The sequence below is a fragment of the Ranitomeya imitator genome, chromosome 6 (genome assembly GCF_032444005.1).
Source record: "Ranitomeya imitator isolate aRanImi1 chromosome 6, aRanImi1.pri, whole genome shotgun sequence".
Taxonomy (NCBI): domain Eukaryota; kingdom Metazoa; phylum Chordata; class Amphibia; order Anura; family Dendrobatidae; genus Ranitomeya; species Ranitomeya imitator.
Genome location: NC_091287.1, coordinates 135,437,960 through 135,446,904, shown reverse-complemented (window position 1 = coordinate 135,446,904; position 8,945 = coordinate 135,437,960).

Here is an 8,945-nt window from a genome sequence, read left to right as displayed (position 1 = left end):
CGTGTTAAATGCCGCTAACAGCTGCGGGTGGATTGAGATTCCTCCCATGGCTAATGGCACATGTCGGCTGTTAATAAGCTGACGTGCCAGAAAAGATGTGGGCTCACAGCAGGAGCCCACAAAGTGAGGGTGTCTGACATCGGTGTAGTTAACCCCTTCCCGACCTTTGACGCCACGTAGGCGTCATGAAAGTCGGTGCCATTCCGACCCATGACGCCTATGCGGCGTCATGGAAAGATCGCGTCCCTGCAGATCGGGTGAAAGGGTTAACTCCCATTTCACCCGATCTGCAGGGACAGGGGGAGTGGTAGTTTAGCCCAGGGGGGGTGGCTTCACCCCCTCGTGGCTACGATCGCTCTGATTGGCTGTTGAAAGTGAAACTGCCAATCAGAGCGATTTGTAATATTTCACCCATTATAATGGGTGAAATATTACAATCCAGCCATGGCCGATGCTGAAATATCATCGGCCATGGCTGGAAATACTAGTGTGCCCCCACCCCACCCCTCCGATCGCCCCCCCCACCCCCCCGATCTGGCCGGTACACTGCTCCGGCTCCCCTCCGTCCAGTGCTCCGCTCCCCCCCCGTGCTCGTGTCCGCTCCCCCCGTGCTCCAATCACCCCCCCCGTGCTCCAATCACCCCCCCTGCACTCCGATCCACCCCCCCGTGCTCCGTTCCAGCCCCCCGTGCTCCGTTCCACGCCCCCCGCGCTCCGTTCCACCCCTCCCGCGCTCCGATTTCCCCCCCCCGTGCTCCGATCCCCCCCCCCCCGTGGTCCCCCCCCCACCCTATCATACTTACCGATCCAGCCGTGGTCCCGTCCGTCTTCTCCCGGGCGCCGCCATCTTCCAAAATGGCGGGCGCATGCGCAGTGCGCCCGCCGAATCTGCCGGCCGGCAGATTCGTTCCAAAGTGCATTTTGTTCACTGAGATAGGTTATATCTCAGTGATCAAAATAAAAAAAATAATAAATGACCCCCCCCCCCCCTTTGTCACCCCCATAGGTAGGGACAATAAAAAAATAAAGAATTTTTTTTTTTTCCACTAATGTTAGGGTTAGGGGTAGGGTTAGGGGTAGGGTTAGGAATGTGCACACGTATTCTGGTCCTCTGCGGATTTTTCCGCTGCGGATTTGATAAATCCGCAGTGCTAAACCGCTGCGGATTTATGGCGGATTTACCGCGTTTTTTTCTGCGCATTTCACTGCGGTTTTACAATTGCGATTTTCTATTGGAGCAGTTGTAAAACCGCTGCGGAATCCGCACAAAGAAGTGACATGCTGCGGAATGTAAACCGCTGCGTTTCCGTGCAGTTTTTCCGCAGCATGTGTACAGCGATTTTTGTTTCCCATAGGTTTACATTGAACTGTACACTCATGGGAAACTGCTGCGGATCCGCAGCGTTTTCCGCAGCGTGTGCACATACCTTTAGAATTAGGCTATGTGCACACGGTGCGGATTTGGCTGCGGATTCGCAGCAGTGTTCCATCAGGTTTACAGTACCATGTAAACATATGAAAAACCAAATCCGCTGTGCCCATGGTGCGGAAAATACCGCGCGGGAACGCTGCGTTGTATTTTCCGCAGCATGTGAATTCTTTGTGCGGATTCCGCAGCGTTTTACACCTGTTCCTCAATAGGAATCCGCAGGTGAAATCCGCACAAAAAACACTGGAAATCCGCGGAAAATCCGCAGGTAAAACACAGTGCCTTTTACCCGCAGATTTTTCAAAAATGGTGCGGAAATATCTCACACGAATCCGCAACGTGGGCACATAGCCTTAGGGTTAGGGTTGGAATTAGGGTTGTGGTTATGGTTAGGGGTGTGTTGGGGTTAGGGTTGTGGTTAGGGGTGTGTTGGGGTTAGGGTTGTGATTAGGATTATGGCTACAGTTGGGATTAGGGTTAGGGGTGTGTTGGGGTTAGTGTTGGAGTTAGAATTGAGGGGTTACCACTGTTTAGGCACATCAGGGGTCTCCAAACGCAACATGGCGCCACCATTGATTCCAGCCAATCTCGTATTCAAAAAGTCAAATGGTGCTCCCTCACTTCCGAGCCCTGACGTGTGCCCAAACAGTGGTTTACCCCCACATATGGGGTACCAGCATACTCGGGACAAACTGCGCAACAATTACTGGGGTCCAATTTCTCCTGTTACCCTTGTGAATCTAAAAAAATGCTTGCTAAAACATAATTTTTGAGGAAAGAAAAATGATTTTTTATTTTCACGGCTCTGCGTTGTAAACGTCTGTGAAGCACTTGGGGGTTCAAAGTGCTCACCACATATCTAGATAAGTTCCTTGGGGGGTCTAGTTTCTAAAATGGGGTCACTTGTGGGGGGTTTCTACTGTTTAGGCACACCAGGGGCTCTGCAAACGCAACGTGACACCCGCAGACCATTCCATCAAAGTCTGCATTTCAAAAGTCACTACTTCCCTTCTGAGCCCTGACGTGTGCCCAAACAGTGGTTTACCCCCACATATGGGGTACCAGCATACTCAGGACAAACTGCGCAACAATTACTGGGGTCCAATTTCTCCTGTTACCCTTGTGAATCTAAAAAAATGCTTGCTAAAACATAATTTTTGAGGAAAGAAAAATGATTTTTTATTTTCACGGCTCTGCGTTGTAAACGTCTGTGAAGCACTTGGGGGTTCAAAGTGCTCACCACATATCTAGATAAGTTCCTTGGGGGGTCTAGTTTCTAAAATGGGGTCACTTGTGGGGGGTTTCTACTGTTTAGGCACACCAGGGGCTCTGCAAACGCAACGTGACACCCGCAGACCATTCCATCAAAGTCTGCATTTCAAAAGTCACTACTTCCCTTCTGAGCCCCGACGTGTGCCCAAACAGTGGTTTACCCCCACATATGGGGTATCAGCGTACTCAGGAGAAACTGGACAACAACTTTTGGGGTCCAATTTCTCCTGTAACCCTTGGGAAAATAAAAAATTCTGGGCTAAATAATTATTTTTGAGGAAAGAAAACGTATTTATTATTTTCACGGCTCTGCATTATAAACTTCTATGAAGCACTTGGGGGTTCAAAGTGCTCACCACACATCTAGATAAGTTCCTTTGGGGGTCTAGTTTCCAAAATGGGGTCACTTGTGGGGGGTTTCTACTGTTAAGCCACATCAGGGGCTCTGCAAACGCAACGTGACGCCCACAGAGCATTCCATCAAAGTCTGCATTTCAAAACGTCACTACTTCACTTCCGAGCCCCGGCATGTGCCCAAACAGTGATTTACCCCCACATATGGGGTATCAGCGTACTCAGTAGAAACTGGACAACAACTTTTGGGGTCAAATTTCTCCTGTTACCCTTGGGAAAATAAAAAATTGCAGGCTAAAAGATCATTTTTGAGAAAATCATTTTTTTTTTTTATTTTCATGGCTCTGCGTTATAAACTTCTGTGAAGCACTTGGGGGTTCAAAGTCCTCACCACACATCTAGATTAGTTCCTTTGGGGGTCTAGTTTCTAAAATGGTGTCATTTCTGGGGGATCTCCAATGTTTAGGCACACAGGGGCTCTCGAAACGTGACATGGTGTCCGCTAATGATTGGAGCTAATTTTCCATTTAAAAAGCCAAATGGCGTGCCATCCCTTCCGAGCCCTGCCGTGCGCCCAAACAGTGGTTTACCCCCACATATGGGGTATCAGCGTACTCAGGACAAACTGGACAACAATATTTGGGGTCCAATTTCTCCTATTATCCTTGGCAAAATAGGAAATTCCAGGCTAAAAAAATCATTTTTGAGGAAAGAAAAATTATTTTTTATTTTCATGGCTCTGCGTTATAAACTTCTGTGAAGCACCTGGGGGTTTAAAGTGCTCAATATGCATCTAGATAAGTTCCTTGGGGGGTCTAGTTTCCAAAATGGGGTCACTTGTGCGGGAGCTCCAATGTTTAGGCACACAGGGGCTCTCCAAACGCGACATGGTGTCCGCTAACAATTGGAGCTAATTTTCCATTCAAAAAGTCAAATGGCGCGCCTTCTCTTCCGAGCCCTGCCGAGTGCCCAAACAGTGGTTTACCCCCACATATGAGGTATCGGCGTACTCGGGAGAAATTGCCCAACAAATTTTATGATCCATTTTATCCTACTGCCCATGTGAAAATGAAAAAATTGAGGCGAAAAGAATTTTTTTGTGAAAAAAAATTACTTTTTCATTTTTACAGATCAATTTGTGAAGCACCTGAGGGTTTAAAGTGCTCACTAGGCATCTAAATTAGTTCCTTGGGGGGTCTAGTTTCCAAAATGGGGTCACTTGTGGGGGAGCGCCAATGTTTAGGCACACAGGAGCTATCCAAACGCGACATGGTGTCCGCTAACGATGGAAATAATTTTTCATTCAAAAAGTCAAATGGCGCTCCTTCCCTTCCGAGCCTTACCATGTGCCCAAACAGTGGTTTACCTCCACATGTGAGGTATTGGTGTACTCAGGAGAAATTGCCCAACACATATTAGGATCCATTTTATCCTGTTGCCCATGTGAAAATGAAAAAATTGAGGCTAAAAGAATTTTTTTGTGAAAAAAAAGTACTTTTTCATTTTTACGGATCAATTTGTGAAGCACCTGGGGGTTCAAAGTGCTCACTATGCATCTAGATAAGTTCCTTGGGGCGTCTAGTTTCCAAAATGGGGTCACTTGTGGGGGAGCTCCAATTTTTAGGCACACGGGGGCTCTCCAAACGTGACATGGTGTCCGCTAAAGAGTGGAGCCAATTTTTGATTCAAAAAGTCAAATGGCGCTCCTTCCCTTCCAAGCCCTGCCGTGCGCCAAAACAGTGGTTTACCCCCACATATGAGGTATCAGCGTACTCAGGACAAATTGGACAACAACTTTCGTGGTTCAGTTTCTCCTTTTACCATTGGGAAAATAAAAAAATTGTTGCTAAAAGATAATTTTTGTGACTAAAAAGTTAAATGTTCATTTTTTCCTTCCATGTTGCTTCTGCTGCTGTGAAGCACCTGAAGGGTTAATAAACTTCTTGAATGTGGTTTTGAGTACCTTGAGGGGTGCAGTTTTTAGAATGGTGTCACTTTTGGGTATTTTCAGCCATATAGACCCCTCAAACTGACTTCAAATGTGAGGTGGTCCCTAAAAAAAATGGTTTTGTAAATTTCGTTGTAAAAATGACAAATCGCTGGTCGAATTTTAACCCTTATAACTTCCTAACAAAAAAAAATTTTGTTTCCAAAATTGTGCTGATGTAAAGTAAACATGTGGGAAATGTTATTTATTAACTATTTTGTGTCACATATCTCTCTGGTTTAACAGAATAAAAATTCAAAATGTGAAAATTGCGAAATTTTCAAAATTTTCGCCAAATTTCCGTGTTTATCACAAATAAATGCAGAATTTATTGACCTAAATTTACCACTAACATGAAGCCCAATATGTCACGAAAAAACAATCTCAGAACCGCTAGGATCCGTTGAAGCGTTCCTGAGTTATTACCTCATAAAGGGACACTGGTCAGAATTGCAAAAAACGGCAAGGTCTTTAAGGTCAAAATAGGCTGGGTCTTGAAGGGGTTAAGATCAGGTCGGTTTTGTACTTTGTTAGGTGTGCAATGTATAAATCTGAATATTGCTAATTTTAAATTTGTCACATTTCTGATTTTGCATTTACCATATATACTTGAGTATAAGCCGAACACCCCCATTTTGCCACAAAAAACTGGGAAAACTTAATAACTCTAGTATAAGCCTAGGGTGGGAAACGCAACAACTACTGGTAAAAATAGATACCAATAAAAGTGAAATTAATTGAGACATCAGCAGGTTAAGTATTTTCTAAATATCCATATTGAATCAGGAGCCCCATATAATGCTCCATAAATTTTATGATGGCCCCATAAGATGCTCCATCTTAAAATATGCCCCATATAATCCTGCATAAAGGTTAATAATGGCCACATAAGATGCTCCATAAAGATATTTGCCCCACATAATGCTGTACAAACCTTTATTATGGCCCCATAAGATGCTCCACAAACATGGCTCCATACAGACATTAGCCCCATATAGTGTTGCACAAACGTTAATTATGGCCCCATAAGATGCTCCATACAGACACTTGCCCCATTTGCTTTTGCTGCGATTAAAAAAAAAACAAAAAAAAAAACTGTCGCTCACTTTCAATATTCACCTGACTTTGTTCCGGTGCCACTGCGTCTTCTGCACTGACGTTCAGGCACTTACCACGTCATCGTGCCCTCTGACCTGAGTGTCACTGCAGAAGATGCTGGAGACGGAGCGGCGCCGGAATGGGGAGTAGGTGAATATCGCGCAGTGCTGCGCTCCCCTCCCCGCTATACTCCCATGCTCCTTGCGCTCTGCAGTCCCTGCTCCCTGGCGCAGCAGCTTCTTCCTGTACTGAGCGGTCAGTTACCGCTCATCACAGTAATGAATATGCAGCTCCACCCCTATGGGAGGTGGAGCAGCATATTCATTAAAGTAATGAGTCAATCACTGGGATATATTAACATTCCAGAGTTATTGCTATATAAAGTTACACATCAGATTTGAAAATTTTGGACCGGTCACTAAGATGCAAGGGTATAATGCAAGAACAAGCTTGCATTTTAAATTCCCCCCCCCCCCCCCCCAACAGTTACTTAAACATCATTTGCATAATTTTAAACACTATTCTGACTTTTCCTTAATGACAATGCAAGTGAGTCAGGAAAATGTTCAAATTTATCAACTGATTTTTAAAGATGAAAAAACCCTTTGAAACGCGCTGTTCCAAATTATGTGCAATGGTTGCCAAACATTATAGGTTGAAGACAGCTGAAAATAACAATTTGTTGAATTTACAGCATTAACTGGAACCTGTCACCAGGAATAACACTGTTACCCTGCAGATACGGCCAGGTGTATTTAAAAGATTATCCCTGACGTTAGGCATTGAGCAGCGGGACTTTGTCAGCACTAAATGACTATTCAAACTAAATCCTTTTGTAATACAGGACCCATCACCTTCATCATTCTTTCATCTATTGAACTTTCAGTTTTTGGATAGTTTCTGCTTGTATTTCTTTGCAGACTTCCAGAGCTGCTGTTTTGATGTGAACTGCCTCCCACGCTCATAGATTTTACTTGACGATATTCCAAAGGTTCTCTATAGAGCTTAGGTTGGGGGATAATTATGGCCACACTCAGTTTCTCTCCTTTATGCCCATAGCAGCCAGTGCCTTGGAGGTATTCTTTGCAGCACTAGATGGATTTCTTTTATTTTGCAGTAACCCTTTCCATGCTCTGGACAAGACTGATTTCAGGTATTACTGGTGAGCTGGATTTTTTTTTTCTTCAGTGTGAGTTCATTGTCATGTATGAATATGATTTTGCTACAGCTGGCACAGTTCTTTTTGTACCATGGAAGAATGTGATCACTCAAACTATATATTTTGGCTTGATCATTTTAATACCTTCAGGAATCTTGATTGCGCCTACCATCTCTCCCCATGATTCCGGTCTAAAACCTCTACACCACCTTGCTGACTGCAGCCTTGTTGGGACATGACTACCTACCAACCATGCACTACTTTTTCCATCTGGCCCATCCAGGGGTTTGCATGGCCTTCATCAGTAAACTAGTCTTCATGTATGTATGGACCCACAGCAGTTGTTTCTTGTGAGGGTGTCCAAATAGTAGGTTAGTGCATAACTGCAAGTCTGGAAAATCCTATAGCTTGAGGTTTGTGGGACTCCAGAGGCACCAGCAGCTTCAAACACTTTGCTGATGTGTAATGGTATTTTAACAGTTCTTAAGCTGATGAATTGGTCTGTCAGAAACCTTCCTCATTATGCTCTTATCTGCACAAACGCTTCCGAGCTCTGTATCACCCACAAATCTCTTCACAGTACGATGTTCACTATTACGTTTTATTAATATATTGTTTCCATACTTGTACAAGGCATTGCATGGTGATGCTTTTCGGCAGCAGAAGTCCTTTTTCTTTCTGATATAGTTTAACCCCTTCATGACCCAGCCTATTTTGACCTTAATGACCTGGCCGTTTTTTGCAATTCTGACCAGTCCCTTTTGAGGTAATAACTTAGGAATGCTTCAATGGATCCTAGCGGTTCTGAGATTGTTTTTTTTTTTTTTTTTCGTGACATATTGGGCTTCATGCGAGTGGTAAATTTAGGTTGATAATTTTTGCGTTTATTTGAGAAAAAAAATGGAAATTGGCAAAAATTTAGAAAATTTCACAATTTTCAAATTTTGACTTTTTCTGTTAAACGAGATGGTTACGTGGCACAAAATAGTTAATAAAGAACATTACCCATGATATAGAAGGGTTAATAGTTTGCCTTTAAGTGCCTTTTGCCTTTAATTGTTAGAATTACTAGAATCTGACGCAGTAGTCTGATGGTCTCCTTTCAAGGAGACCATACTTCTTATCAATGTATGTTCTTAATAGTCACAACATGTTCTGGGTTATGGTAAATAAAGTGACCCTGGGTGATGGTGGGGGCTACATGACTTACATTGAAATGCATTTGTTGTAAATGGTATAAAATATTGCCTCTTGCTGAATTACATCAGATAAAAGTGACTTGCTCACAGGATACGTGTGAGGTGTCTTTTTGTCTCCAAGCGTGCTTGTAAAATGACGTGCGTAATTCTACAATTTGGCCCTCACTTGTGATCTGTCAGCTGACATTGGTCAGAACGAAAACAGCTATAACAGTTTTGGCGCCCAACGTGGGGCCGTGTATCCAGCCTATTCGGAATCCGTATGGGGGAGCTTTCTGAGAAATTGGACATGCAAAACACCAGCTGCAGCAAGGTGAGAAATTTATTCTTACAAACCTGTTTTGCACTTGCAATCTCTCATCTGGATCTCTCCATACCTCTGGGTAAAAGGCTGCGAACATGGTTCAAAGAATCCACGTCACCAGTGAGTTTTGTGTTTGTTTTCTG